The 16,575-nt window shown below is 34.9% G+C and overlaps 1 protein-coding gene across 1 annotated transcript in view; it reads right to left on the bottom strand.

The window, feature by feature from the left end:
- The window catches only part of fsip1 (fibrous sheath interacting protein 1), a 90,019-nt gene that overhangs the window by 60,880 nt on the left and 12,564 nt on the right, over positions 1-16,575 (bottom strand). The gene's annotated exons all lie outside the window — the stretch shown is intronic.

The following is a 16,575-nucleotide window of genomic DNA, read 5'->3' as shown; positions in this document are numbered from 1 at the left end:
GCCCAATCATGTTTGTGTACTTTAAAATAGTAATCACTCTTTGAACTTTAAATGTAATAGTTACACTGGTTTTGAAACCCAAGCTTTATTTTCACAGCATGATTTCTAGTCAAATTTTGATGCTGCTGATTGCTTTCAACAGCTTCTTCTCTGATTTAGGCCAACTGGATTCTGGACATTGAAGTTTGCTTGAGAAAGTGTTCATGAAAACTTTGTACCTCTTCTTCAATCACTCCTGGACACTTTAACTTCCAGTACCTTCACCTAAGAGAAAACTCTCTGGGGTCATTTTAAATGAAATCAAAATTTACTTCCAACATCTCCGTAGAAAGATGAGGTATATTTCAGTTTAGTTATAACATTTCATATACATACAAGTATGAACAAATATTTAGGTAATTTAATTAATAAGTATTATTGCCATGCTGACGAGTATCCACTCCAAGAGTTCTACAAATGCAAGCCATCTTCGCATAAACATTTCTCTGTGTTTGGAATAGAGTGCCCCTTTTCTTCAAATCCTGCCGACAAGCCAGACTGTCTGGTCTGTCATCAGCAGTGCCCATTCAGGATTATCGGTCCACATGGAATAATTTTAACAAAACAAGTTCTGAATTTAGTAAGCGTCACACATCAGCATTACTCTTAACAGTCCCTCTGTACACTATGATTTGTTCTGAAAAGGAGCTTGAGCCAAAAGTTTCTTTTTAAGAACATAATATGTCATCTCAGAAGTGAACTTTAGATTTAAAAGCCATAATTTCCACCATGTTAAAGACTGAAATCTGATGTGCAATTGAAATGTCTGTTGTAATTCAGAGTGCTGGAACTCAAAACCATTTCCCTACTTATGGCATAAAAATGTTGCCACAAATTATTTTTAACATCTCATGGTATAACTTTTGGTTTGGGCTTGGGCACTCCTTTGTTTACTATATCAATTGAATTGAAATATAGTTCTCAAGATGACTTTTTTTTAAAACCAAGGACTTCGCACAATTAGATACGCCCATTTGAAAATACAAAACATTTTTAAAATCATTCTCATTATAATTTACAAAATTAATTTTACTTCAATCTACTACATTCAGTTCAATAATTTAGTTCTTGTGATTTGCTCATTTCTTCAGTTTGGGGCCAATTAATAGTGCCTAACATAACAGAAAGGCTTCATTCTAAAAGAATATTACTTAATAATAGTTTAATGTTTAATGTTTTCTTAGAATAAGTGACTGAGTGAATATTAATTATTTATGCTGCATCTGTATCCATGTATCATCCAACAATTCTCTTTCACATTTGGGTTAGAAATGTTTCCAAATTTGCAGCTTCTAAAACCTAATTAAATCCCAAACCTGCTGCACCACAGGAATTTGGCAGACAGCTAACCTCAACCCCACAGAACAAATCCTACAATACAATCAAGGTATATCAGTGGACGGTCACTGATATAACAGAAATTTTAATGATGAATCAGAATTCACAATTTCCAGTATGCAAATGTCCTATTTTAGACCTTACTATTACACTGAGCAATAATCTGCAAAGGGTTATCTTTTGTACAAGCAAAACTTTCCTTCCACTGGTTCATCCATATTTCCAGTATTGGCTGCAGTAAGTGCTCAAAAAAGCTAATCAATCTACTTCTAACAGCAGATTTTCATCTTGTGAAGGACAATATCAAACTAGCCAACTGAACTATTTTGACAAAAGGTTACGGAAGTGATTGACTAAAATATCATGCTAGCTGCACTTTAATCGTCAGAGGCAGAAACTAATTATAACTTTTTACCAAGTTAAAACACTTGGGAACGAAAGTACATGCAAATGGAACTCTTGACTGATGTATTTTTAAATAACTTATATCTGTTAATTAAAGGATGAATCAAACACAATCCTGAATAGGAATTTCATCTTCAATGCAGAAAAGCGAGCAAAAATGTATTCCAATAAACCAGCAGGGCTTCTTTACATTCAGATGTATAGGGAATTACTGTTGTCCAAGTAGATGTTCAGTTTAAACCAACATTCCTCTGAGTAATGCCCTGTAATGCATCTGCACAGTTTTAATTAAGTTTCAGAAGACAATGGAATTTTGATTATGTGCTATAATGGAGAGCGATCTTCTCCCAGTGGATACTGTAATTGGCAGATTTCACTATACTTGCACCATGTCTACTTCATTTACATGTGTCTTCCACCATATATATGTGCAATTACTAAATTCCTAAATGATTAGTTAGACCTGGACATAGCTGACAAAATCAGAAAAATGAATTAATTAAGTCCATGGTCTGAGCACTTTTACTGTTTTTGTGAATGTTATATTTGGAAATAGGTTTGAACCTGTATGATTTGGACAGACACAAATCAGTAACTTTCTACCTTCCAATTATCACAAATAATCCAATTAATAAAAAAATTTGGTATAGAAGAGGTTGACACAAATAAAATGTTACCTTGTGACATTATGGGAGCTACAACTAGGAGTATCAAAAGTACATTATAATGGGGATAGAAGATCAGTTGTGGAGAACTGGTGCAAGTAAACATTAGATTTTAAGTGAATAAGATCTCACTGCAAAGCACCATGTGGTAACAACAACTTGTAGTTATAGAGCGCCCTTCAGGCCGGATGGCGTCTCGGAGCACTTGTAACTATCAATCTGCAAGTAAAAGAAAAACTAACAACAGGTATAGGCTCCAGAGATTTTTTTTAAAATGAGCAGTTTTAAAAACATTGCTTTATCTTTCTGTTATTTAATTATAACATGACCACTGAAAGATAATACAAATAGCATTTTTTAAATTCAAATAATTTGGATCCAGCGTTGCAACGTGCCTGCTTCATCTTGCAAAGTGCTTGAAAACCACACTTCTATTCATCTTTGCTACATTTACATGATGTTTTGAGATTTAATTATATGTATGGTTTTCATTTTTCTAAAAAGAATTGCACACTAGCTTCTTCCATGAAACATATGCAGAAATCAAAAGGTACACCTAAAATACGCTTCCAAAATGGTTCCAGATGTACATCACATTCCACAGCAAACTTCAATGCATTGAGTCAGAATTCTTATCACCACATGTATGGCCTTCCATAAACATGCAACCTGAAAGCAAAGTACTATCAAGAAATAGACGAATTTGAATATTCACACTAAATGCAGTAAAATAAATCTCTCTAATTTAGAAAATACTGAATTGTATGACAACAATAAATGTTAACTACTAAGCTAAGTGCTTAGCACCCATTTGTGATTTTAAAAATAAAAATGTTCAAATTGTGCCTGGAACATAGAATGTAGGTCGCATTTCATTTTGTTCATTTGTTCGTGTCTTTAAAGTAAATTCCATTTTTAAAAATCTTGGGTCTTGCATTGCCATGTATGGGAAAAGCGCTTTTTCTAAAAAAGCGTAAATCTGATAACAGTTTAATGTCATGCCACTGATGAATCTTTCTAATAAGGAAACTATTTTGCTGCTATTTGTTTCCTTTAATCATGTAGCCATGGTTTCAAGATGCCATAATATTTTAGAAGAGTGGAGTATGAGCGGGTCACAATCATTTCATTCTAAAACATTTATTGCCAAAGCATAGGAACTGTTCTAATATAACCCGAAGTGTTCCACTATATGTTTTTAATTAAACTGCATAGTTGTAACAAAAGTATGGTTCAGCACATCTGGCCAAGGTCAATTTGGCACCACAGCATCAGCCTATACTGAAAACAAATTTTAACTTTCAAAGCCACAATCAAACTTGTTTCCATTCAGGACTGTAGAACCCAAAGAGCAAAAATAAGGACCAGTTGCAGACTCTTTGGAGACACATTGGATCAGTAAAAACTTTGCACGCATTATCTCTGGGGCCCATTAATACTCTTAAGTTTTCTCCAGCACAAACACAAATAAAAATTATCAGTAAAGTTGTCTAACAAAGATCAGGATCAATATCTATTTGTACAGTCTTATGAAATACATAATATCAATATGTGAGCAGTTAATGATGTAGGGTTTTTTTAGAAGGTTTTGAAAGAGTTGAGGAAGAGTGTGAAGCGGAAGAATTTGAGAGATGTTATGAGAAAGAAGTGTTACTTTGATAATTCAGTACTCAGAGAGTTAAACAGAGAGCTAAGTAATAACCACAGCTGTTTTTTATTAATCTCATAAAAATGATCCGTGTTTATAGTGTAATCAGTTTTCCCCCAAAAGGCAGCAAGCTAACAAAGATCTAACATCGTATACCAATAGCAAAACATATTCCAAATGAGATTCTCTTCAATGATAATAATAATCCTTGCATTTGATATAGCGCTTTTCACGTCTTCTAGACGTCCCAAAGCGCTTCACAGAATATACTGTAAAGTGAATTGACTATGTTTGTGGGCTAACGCGGCAGCCAATTGCGCACAGCAGTGTCCCACAAACAGTCGTAGATTGAAAATGACCAATTTATTATTGTTTTTTGTTTTGGAGGGATTATTAATAGGCGTGTGGAGTAAGAAACTTGCCCAAGGTTTCACCCTGTCTGGAATTGAACTCAGGTCTCTCGCTTGCAAAGCGAGTGCTCTAACCACTGAGCTACAGGACTCCACGATAGTGGCTAACTTCTGGAAAAAACTAGGACAATTTTTCACTTCAAAACATGCTTTTCACAAATAAAATTCCCATGCCAAGTTCTTTCAACTAAATATTTTTGATCAGTTGGAAAATTTCCATTAAATATTTGAGGATATGAAACAAGTATAAAATGTATAAGAAGATATATTAATGTCATAAACAAGATAATAAATATATTTTAACATTTAAGATTTTCTCACGTCTGTTTTTCATCATATCATTTCCATGAAGTGGAAAATATATTTGGAGACAACTTGAATATGTGTGCTATAGCAAAGATTCAAACACTTTGACAAAATCTATAGCCAACTTCAAATCTGACAATTTAGTTTGTTGCTTAATTAGGAAGCTTAAGTCTAAAAAAAATAAAAATGGTTTACTTTATCTAAGGTTAGTACTCAGGAAATGTGCAACTAAAACCCAGGCATTGAATGACTAATTTATCTGCAGAATTGTTGGCCAGAATACCAGGAGAAACTTGCTTCTCATTTCGATTGGTGCCATGGAATCTTTAAAGCCCATCTGAACAGGCAGACATCACCTGGTTTTCACACCTGATCCGAAGTATGGTGTCTCTGATAGTGCAGCATTCCTCCAGCATTGCACTTAAGTGTCAACCTAAAGTATGAGCCCAAAATCTTGACATGGAGTTTAAGAATTATATTAATTGGGAATGTATTAAGCAGAGCCGCAAGCCTCACCAATCTGTAGCACTTTTCAATCTTGCTTTTAATGAAGCTGTTTTAAAAGTGCTTTCTGCGCAGCAGTTCAGTTTGAGTTCCAAACTGGAGTTGCAACAGGTTATTTGGGTAAAAGTAACAACTTAAATGGTTTTATTCTGTAAAGAATTATCGCCATTCACTTATTTATTCTTCCTACATTACCTAAACTGTTTTGTGCCCTTCTAAACTATTGAAGCCACCAGCAGTCTGCTTGCTCCACCTGTTGGCAGCTCACAGAGTAACAGTGGGAGTAGCCACTTGGATCCTTTGAAATATACCCTGTAATCAGTCTAAATACACTAATAAACCTATATAGTATGGCAAAGGTTGTACAGTGTTTAGTTCAATTTTAAAATTCTACTTGTTGCACAGCAATCTCTTTAGCAATAAATGTTCCAAACGTCTATATAGCCAAAGAGCAATAAGAGAAGGAGAAAACTGGTTGGTTGTAGATGAATACAGGCAACATCTAGTCATAACAATTTGGTTCAAATATGGTTATTTTTTAAGAAAAAAATTATTTCAATATTTTCTAAAAGGTCATTATTGATGTGGAAGCAAAATAAAAGAACCACAACTCGATGGAAAATGTTGAAGACGAAACACAACACAAATGTGTTGATTTGGAAAGCCAACCAGATATATACGAACATAACGTTGGTGAAAGAGTTCAAAAATGCTAGGGGCAATAGCTTCTCGTTCCAATAACCCCACCGTTCATTAATTCATGAAGTCCACAAAGGGTGTTCAAAAAGTTTAAAATGACAATCTGTTACCACTATATTCTTAGGTAAAAAGGTAGCTAGGATTTCTTGTTCCCTATATATTGAACCATTTCCAAAAGCTTCCATTTCTCAAAGAGAAACACATTCCCTTACTACAAACACAAACTAAAACTCTACTTTTATTTTGTTCTACAAACACACAGCTCTCTTTCAGTGTTGGAAAATTAAATTCACCAACTATTATGTTACAAGTACTTTTCAGAATCGGTAAAGCTAAAAAACAAGCAAGTTCACAGCTTGCTCATTTCTATTCTCTAACTTCATACAATGAGTTTTTCATAGGTGAAGAGATAATGTGGGCAAGTTCAACAAATATTTTATTTTCTAAATTATACTGGGAGAAGAATGTAGATCTTAAACAATCATTGAAAAATTACTTTCATTGAAAAAAAATACTTTCTACTCCCATTGTTATGTTGCTCCACAAGAGTAGGGCATTTTGGGGTGTTATTCATGTCACTCTGTATTAATTTCTATAAAACATATGTATATATGCATGCTTTTTGAAATCAGCACAAAGGGTCATTGTAGACTGCACTAATCACAAATAGTGCCAGTAATAATTAAGCCCTCAACTAACCATTTCAAATTATTATGACACATCTACAATGAAAGTTAATGCAAATTTATAATGGTTAATGGAGTAGACTATGCCTGTTGAAAATATGTTTTTTTCTGTCAATGATGTGTAGCTGAGATGAAACTTCGGCAAATCACAAAATACTTTCAATATTTCCAAGACACTTGATTGACAGAGTCTTGCTTAGAGTTTCGCTCATAAAATATACAGTCAATTCACTTTACAGTACATTCTATGAAGCGCTTTGAGATGTCTCAAAGACGTGATAAGGCGCTATATCAAATGCAAGGATGATTATTAAATATGGGGATGAATTTTTTGCAAACACTAAATGTGAGTCATAGTACAGACTGTACCATAAATGCAGACTGGAAATCATATTTAATGCATTTTGAAATGCAAATGTAACAAACAGAGAAAGCATTTGACCATTTTCTATCATTGTAATTACCGGTATTTTCATTTGAAACAGAGCGCCCAATGAAGAAAATGGAAAAGCAGATTCCAGAAAGCACCAAGCATGATCCAAAGAAAATTTTCAGTTATGCAAAGAACAATTTGTGGCCTGAAAAATAGTTAAAAGCTGAATTCAATTCACCAACTATTAAAATTGAAAACTATTATGAATTGAATTCACCCCACTACCCATCTAGGTACATTTTGCCAAAAAGTAACATAAAATTGATGCTGAGAACAAAGTCTGTTCCTTTAGCAAACGATCAATGAAGCCTAATTCATTTCTGGTCTGAGAGTCTCCAATAAAGAAGCATAGGAAAAGGGTTAAAAAGATAAATTTGTGGTAAACCTAGCTCTCCTGATTTCCATTTTAGGACTTTGAAGCAAGTAACAGAATAAGAGTCTAAATCCAATCACCAAGTTGATGAGTATAAAAAGGAAAAAGATCTCCAAAGTAGCTTTTTATCATGAAAGATGTTAGTGAAGCAAGCTTTTGTACATCGACAAATTACATTTAGCCGCACTGCCAATAAAATACTTCTATTCAAAGTAAAGGCTCGGTTTTGGCAGCAGCTAGTAATAGACCACAGGGTAAGCAAGTTCAAGATAATATATGATTTTCCCTTAACATACATCTTTTGTGATCATTTTGTTTTGCCCCAAACAATCACACATAAACTAAGCCATCTGTATGATCCATCCATGTGAAAGTGGCAAGACATTTGTTGTAGATTCCTATTTGCAAAACAATTCTCTGTAAATCTACAACCTTTTGCTGCACTCAATCCATTTGTCTTCAAGACATGTGCCACATTTCTGACTTTCCCTTACCCAATAATTACACAAGCTACCCTTTGGTATTTTCGGTAAAACACATGAGAAAAAAGAACAAAAATATGATTTTGTTTATTTACAATTTTTCTATGAGATGTTCAAAAAGTTGACGTTGAATTTCTTCTTAAATGCCTGGTTTGTTGATGATGTGGAGCTACTAATATACTGTTGATGTGGAGCTACTACGTTTGTATTGACTTGTAAACCCTACTAAGCCAATGATAATATGAAGTTTAGAAGTGGCGGGGCATGGGGGGGGCTGGTCAGTAATTAGCAACAGACCAATTTTATCTGCAGATTCTTAGCTAGAAATGAAAACCGAGAGAACTCCCTTCCTTTTTGGATTAATGCCATGGGATTGCATGTCCTCCTGAAAAGGCAGACAGGACCTCAGTTCAATGTCTCATCCGAAGGACGGCACCTCTAACAATGAGTGTCAGCCTAGAATGCGATTCCAAAGTCCCAATGTGGGGCTTAGAACCCACAACTAACTGACACTCAGAGGTGAGAGTCCTACCAACTGAGCCAGGGTGACACCAGGCTTTGCACAAGAAAGCTAGGAATGGAAGATAAAATGGTTTACAAATGATGCTAGATAAGATATTGTTCCACAATGTGAACTTACTTTTTGGACACAGCAGTGACACTATGAATCAAAAAAGCATATTTCACTGATTTTCTTCTGTAATTGCTAAATGGATACTAGAGGCTTCTGAGGACAAAAATGTCAGCCATGACATTTACCACAGATCAGATTTTAGCCTTTGAAGAGCTGTTGTTGTACACTGTATTCATGCTCATCAATGTAATGCTCATCTTTTTAAAGAAATTTAATATTTTCTTTCTGTACACCAGGGTTAACATCAAGCATTCAGCAATGAAATACCCATGACAGGATAGACATTGGATAAGTATCACAGTACCACAATAATGCATTTTTGCCCAGCTTTAGAAAAAGTATCCATTACTCCACTCATGTGACATTTCTATTTCCCACATCAGCAAAGATGGCCATTTAGTATCAATTAATGGCTGATTCATATCCAATAGATATACTCCCTTGAGATACCTCTTTGCAAAGTTCAAAGCTCAAGACATTTTTGAAATGATGTGGAAAGAAAGCCCAGACGAGTACACTGCAACGGGATCAAGTATTGGTTTACATATTGGAAAACAGTTGACTTTTCAGACTTCAGGGACCTTCTGAAACCAGACCGAGTAACCACAAATTAATATGCAACTTGTTAATGGTTAACTCATGATCTTATCAGCAATGTACTGTATAAGAATACCAATAACAAGGTGGTGCAACATCACTTTCCTTTATCGCACAGGTTTAATGTAAACAATAGTTCTAGTAACTTTCAAAAGGCAAAGTACTGCAGATGCTGGAAATCTAGTAGAATCACAGAAGTCACTAGGAACATGCAGCAGGTCAGGCAGCATCCATGGGAGAGGAAAATGAGTTAACGTTTCAGGTCTATGACCTTTCGTCAGAACTGTCAACCTGCTGTATGTTCCCAGCGACTTCTGTGTTTATTCTAGTAACTTTCAGCTGTTTGAATACTGACAAAACACCACCAAAGAGTAAAACAGAAACACAGATTTAATGACTGAGTCCAGAAAGATCACGTCTTCATCTCATATAATCCTTTATCAAGGATTTAATTTGCTACGCCCACTTTAAATATTGCAAAAGAATCTGCAACCCTTAACTGTAAACATGTTGTGAAAACCCAGGTAGTGTCTTGTTACTGATGTTTGTTGACATGAAGCTCAAACTGTCTAAGCGCAATGACCTAAGCCCAGCCACTTGATATTCGAGTGCTTGGACCAGGAAAAAGCTACTGTTAAACAGACTGCTTGCCTCTCACTCTGCTGGTCTTCGAAAGTGTTCACTTCAGGAAGGCAAAGGGGCCAACATTCCACAGTGGCGCCAGTTTCCAACAGCTTTATCATGGGTATTTTTGAATCAGTAGCTGTCCTGTATGTGCTAGGGAACTAGCAAAATATATACAAGAGTAAATACAAGGAAACGTAAATGTTTAAGTAAAGGAATAAGAAAAATACAGATGTTTCCTATAATTAAAATGCTATTGAAATGTTTGAAAAAGGTGCCATCTCAAGCTGTCTGGAAATATTTCAGGAGCAACCCGCCGCCCTACAAGTAGCTAGGATGCCCTTAATTATGCCAACATTCCAGAAGGAAGAGATTTTCTGCAGCTGTGGACCACAATATAATTTAAATCTTTCATACAAATCTAACAATTTAATAGCAATAGGAAAGATTTTAGTGCCATTAAGTGATAGGTTACAACTAGATTTGTAATTGATAACAAAATAGATTTTACCTGACTATGAACAATTATTGGGTGTATCATTAATTACCTTGTCAGTTAATTTCTTGTGTAACACAAAAACACACGAGAAGAGGTGAAGCATTTTTTTAAAAAGAAAATGCTCACTATTATACTGTAGTAACAGGTATTTTACACTCATCAGTGCAAGTTAATACTATTCTGATTAACAAAAGACTTTAAATAGTCAAGAAGTCAATAAACTAGATTTCTGGAGGGAGCCTATCTGCAAACTATGCTTATTTAGCTCTCAACTTGGATGGTAGTAAGCACACTTACAATTTCCCTGAATACATTGGCTAGACAGGTGGAAAAAAATAGCCAGAGATCCCAAGACCAGCTTGGTATCTCATGAAAACTGCTTAAAATTATGTATGAAGCTTAATGGATAACAGTACAACACATGCTGGCCAGGCTCACACATGGCTTCTAATGGCTGCTAAACAGAAGAGTGACAATATTTGAACTCAAGATGAAAATATCCACTCATTCCCCAAGTTAGAATAAGTCACTTTTCTCCTCCGGCAGCAAAAAAACAAAGAATTCACCAAGTTGTAGACAAGAAGCATGTTAAATCCATCATCTCCAAAACTGTTTTCTTATTGTACAACAATCATCAACATTAAGCATGTACAAATTATTTTTAAGATTCATTTTTTTCTAATTGCAGTTCTAAATCCAAATTTACGATGAGTGAAAGTTAATGTCAGTTTCTAAGTCAGTCAACTAGTTTCCTTTTTTTTGCATGACTCCATTGAATGCTGCTGAAGGACACAAAGCAAATAGTCATTTTTGTTTGGTTATTAGAAATTGATTTGGGAAGTCATTTTGTTATTAGAAATTGATTTTGAGGTAAAGCACTACAATATACCTCGTATCCCTCAGACTTTGATTTTGTGGAGATTTACTTAAAGGAAAACCAAAGCGTTTACTTCCATCAAATCATAATTCTATCACTTGCCAATATAACCAGGACTATTGATTAAAATTCAGATCATAAACATTTGTACAAATGGAATGCAGGTGCCTATAATGTAGCCCCAATCAAATGTTGTATTTTCTGGGGCCCCAATGACATTAGAAACATGATGCATTTGGGATATGAAACATATTCTTGATGTATATGGCTGCACCCACCTCTACTAAGGTCAAGTCCAAGCATATAAACAGCACTTTTCAATATAACTTTGACAGCATTGCAAGCACCATGGTGAAAACCGCCTTAAATGATTATGGAGTGCTTTTATGCTTTATAATCTTTGAAGCTTTCCCAAATTTCTGAATGTATCACAAATTTCATTCAAGAATTAAACTTTGGCTACCCCGACTAAAATTTTGTCTTTCAATTATAGATTCGTATCCGACTTGTATATAAAAAAAACTGGAATGAATTTATCAAACTTCATGCGTGTTAAGCCTAATGCTGTCAAATTTACAGCTGCATCAGCATACATGTTGAACAAAAATCCAGATCAACGTCAGTATAGATACCTGTTCAGCTACAAAAATAAGTAAACTTAAAAATTTAATAATATAAACGCCATAAAAGAAATTCAGCCACAGCCACTGAAGGGGAGTCAATGTGAGTTACTGAAAGCAATCTCTACCAACCAAAATGAATAAGATACACTAATCCAGGGAAGGAGAATTATCCCAAACTGCTCTCACACATATCCAACAGTTACAAAACAACATGAGAGTCTCTGGAAGCAGGTTGTATGCCCTCAAGGACATGTATTGTATGAGAATGGTAAGTCAATTAATTTTTAGGAGGAACACAGAATGCTATATTGAAATATACCAAGTTAAATTATTCACAAAGCAACTCTTTAATGGCTACTTATCCTCTATAATAATAACATTCTTTGCATTTAACATAGCACCTGATCACATTTTGGAGATGTCTCAAAGAGCTTCACAACATATATTGCAAATTGAACTGATTGTGTATTTTGTGGGCAAACGTCGTAGCCAATTGCGCACAGCAGTGACCCACTGTCGTAACCAATTTTTTTTGAGGGATTATTATCCCTAGAAAGCAATCTGCCAATCCACAACAACCAGGTTCCTACTTACTGCTAGGTAAACAGAGGCGTGTGGATTAACGAAACTTGCCTAAGGTTTCGCCCACCGGGACGTATAAACACGAGGGCTATTTATATGGACTCCTACTAATTGACCAAAGCAATAATGCACTTTGCCAATAAACCAAAGTGGAACTCCAAAAAACCTTTTAATTATCTCCACATGAAAATTAGAACATGATGGTCACAGACGGTTCTGTTTTATTGAAAGCAACATTCCTTTTCAAAGTGCTTCATATTTCCAATAGTGTTATCTAAACACCAGTTTTCTACAACAATTATATTCCCCAAATATTAACGTTAATCAATTATACTGTTCAGAGCAAAAATATAAATGATGAAAGATTAATTCAATGATGATAATAGCAGGCTCAATGGCCTGCTGCTGATTCAACAGGTTCCAACTGCAAAGCTGCGTAATTTAACAGCAGTGTTAAAACTCTAAATAATAGCTTCAAGAAGTAATTTCTTTATCCAATCTTAAAGTTGGAATACAGGAACTGTTATGCACATCACATTATTCACCAAATAAAGCTAAAATGTAAAGACAACAACAACAACAACAAGATTCCATTTATAAAGCGCCTTTCACGTCAGGAGGACAAGTGTTTGAGGATCTCCTGAATTATCAAGGATGAAATAAGTAATAAGTAGAATTGTTTAGCTTTGGAGCTGCAATGGAATTTAAATAATTTTATATTATATTAACCAATGCTTCACATAGTTTCCAAAGATAATCCAGGCACCTTAACCTGAATGAAATGAAAATGTGTCATACTAATTTAGATTACAATTTGATAAATAATACCCATTTTGGGTTGTGTTGTTAGGCGGTACATTGTCTAATTTTGTGTCTTTGGGTACCAGCTTTCTGTACAGCAGAAACTGGGAAATGCAATACTACAAGAAGAATAAAAGCTGTGAGGTAAAACATAGTGGCCAACATAAACATTCAAAATCAAAGTGAGGTAAATTCCTCTTTTGATACTCTAGCTTGAAAATTGTTCTCATGTGGGTTGTGAATTTGGAGAAAAGCATAATCCTTGGCAAGATTACACATAAAATGAAGAAACGGTAGAAAAGCTACATAACACTGCCACTGTAAAATACCAATTGTTGGCAACTAAGATTTAGATGACTTTGGCTCATTTTTTTTTAAATGTTCTTGTGTTGGTGTCTTTTATAACATCAATGTTTTTAGAAAGTTTTCTTAGGAATTCTGAGTTGTTTAGTCACATCAATGTGGTTTGTTATTCAGATATGGAAAAATAATGTCTTTAACAGGCAGTGTGATTGTATTATGCGTTTTCCCTTAAATAATCAATCACATAATGTATTTTGGATTCTTAGAATTAAGACAACTTTATGATTCTCAGAACTAAACAGTGATCTGCAACCATGTGTCCATGGATTTCTATCATTGAGTTTGTTATATATATTCCAATAAAACTGGATGAATGTTTTTCAGGAAGACCACAGTCTTCATAAATCTTTTACTCTTCCCATGAGCACTGGAATACGCTCTATTCTCTTTCTCCTGAAACCTCATCTTCCTGGTTGGGGATATCAGCACCTAAGACCCAACAGTTTTCATTGTCTGAGCTTTAAAATTATTGCATAACAAACAAAATAGATACAATGCACGCATAAATACAACAACAGCAACAAATTTACATTTCTATACAGCTCCTTTCACATCAGAAGGATGTCCCAAAGCAGTTGGACAGTCCAGGGTTTGCACCCAAGCTGAGTGTGAGAGCTGTGGGGAAGGATGGGAGATGGAGAAAAGAGTGGGATAATGTGGGAAAGAAGGGGTGGAGGGAACAAATAATAGATATAATAATCCTTGCATTTGATATCGCAACCTTATCACGTTTTCAAGATGTCTCAAAGCGCTTCACAGAATATACTGCAAAATGGATTGTCTGTGTATTTGTTACAGTTGCCACAGAACAATTTTTTACCTTCAGGCACACAGAGCCACAGGATCTATTACTGTTTTCTTTGCACAATTTTGTAATCCTAAATTGAGTAAAATATCATCTATCATCATTGCTATAAGGCAAAACTAGGTTTGAATAAAATCGTAGCAGCAATCAATTTAACTCTTTGAGAACAATAGCTGGTGGGTCAAATAGATACAAAATGTTTTTCTGATCTTTACCAATAGCCACATGCATTCAATTATAGCTTGTATTTATTTGAACTCTGTCATTTCTGTGGTTAATGAAAGTTAACTGGTGGAACCCAGAAGCAGTTATAGTTGAAATACTTTCCACAAGTGAGTGAACTGAAATACAACAAAGCTTTTCAATGCCAGCCTATATCCCATTCATTTTGCAAGAATGCCATTGGACAAAGCCAAACTTTATAATAACCCGTATGCCCCCAATGTTAACCATGGACAGTCAAAGCAGTATTTTTTAAAAACCGAAATAGATACAGAATTTATAGATGTCTATACCAGAGCTCAACACTTGAAACTAACTTGGAATAAACCCAATCTCACACAGGACACAATATTTCCTACTCACTGAAATTCATTATCTCAAGAACTCATCCTGGATACTTACCTTAAAGCTGTATTTCCTACCTCATTTAATGTTTTTTTTCTGATGAAACTTTACATCTTAACAAATTCAGAACTCAAAGCCTTTTCCACTTTTATTGTTTTGAAACACTGAAGTACCAATCTCCAACAATAACACAGGGAATTGTTGTCAGGATTCACAATCAAAGGTCCATTTTCAAAACTGTACAAAAAACATTCAGTGGCGAAAGGATTAATTGTCACATCTTAATTTACATCTGACAAGATTTAAAGTGTCTAAAATATCACAGATATTAAAGCAGAACAGTCCCTAAGTGGCTTCAAAGCTTGATAAGGCAATACAAGATTGTTCGCAGCAACAGACAAACCACTGCAGAAATTAATTTCATGGCTTTAATAAAAGCCACATTAGATGCAGCACAGATGAACCATCTGATTTTAATTAGTGATGCGAATCAAGTAGTAATAGATAATGGTGGAATGCCAAACATTCATAGCAATGTCGCTTTACGATCCTCCGATGTCGGCTCTTCCTTCCATTGCAAAGCAGAATTCACCAAGCGTTGGGATTGTTCACCCACTAACAGAGAATGTGAGCTGGGATTAGTCCATTGTGAGACAGGTTAGTTTTACCCTACTGATTATGTGTTGTTGCAATAGTAATCCTTGAAATTGACTTAGATTAAGTGGAACATTCCACCCAATATCTTAATGTTTTTAGTCAGAGAGACCGGCTAATCAAGCTGTTTAAAAGCAATTCAATACCTCATTAAGTATTACAAAAATGTTCTTTTACTATCTGAGGTTTTTGAATCCTAAAGGACTTTTTTGACATGAAAGTTCTAACTGAATGTCAAAATAAATCTGTAATAGAGAACATTTGTCATAGAAAGCTACACAAAAAGTCAAATTTTAAAAAAATCCTACATTGGAGCAAGAGAACCTGAGAAACATCTGGATAGTATATACAGGTATAGTGGAAATTTGCAGAGTCAGAGACTAAGGTGTTGACGGTAGACTAATTTACACTTCTAGTGATTTGGAGTAAATTGTGAATGGTGGCTAGTGGGAACAGATGTTCAAATAACTGCAAATCTAAGAATGAATTTCTTCAATACATCTTTCAGCGCCTTGGGACAGCCTCCCGACATGAAAGCGCTATACAAATGTAATCTTGTTGCTGTTGTTTCAACTCAACCATATTTTCTGTTCAAGAGTAAATCTCTATCAATTTCAATAAGCGTGCCTCACTGGTGAGGTTAACCAAGTAAATTATGGTGCTCTTATTCCTGCTAACTAGTGCAAAACCCAACTAATTACAACAGTTTTTTGGCCACACATAGTAGGTTCTCTAGATTCTTCTGAAATTCAAGAGTGCCACAATTTACAAACTGCTAAATTACACAAGTGGCACATAAGTGTGTGTAAATCTGCAGTGCTATTGAATTATATGATTTTGTAAAGCTGTAGCATTGTTCCACCGACAAGATATATAGTCAATCCACTTTAAAGTATTTCCTGTGAAGCACTTTGAGACTTCTCGACAACGTGATAAGGTGCTATAAAAAATGAAAGGATTA

The sequence above is a fragment of the Callorhinchus milii genome, unplaced genomic scaffold, assembly GCF_018977255.1.
Source record: "Callorhinchus milii isolate IMCB2004 unplaced genomic scaffold, IMCB_Cmil_1.0 Scaffold9, whole genome shotgun sequence".
In the NCBI taxonomy this organism is placed as follows: Eukaryota; Metazoa; Chordata; class Chondrichthyes; order Chimaeriformes; family Callorhinchidae; genus Callorhinchus; species Callorhinchus milii.
The sequence above is the reverse complement of the archived record's forward strand: the minus strand, read 5'-3'. Positions and strand labels throughout refer to the sequence as shown.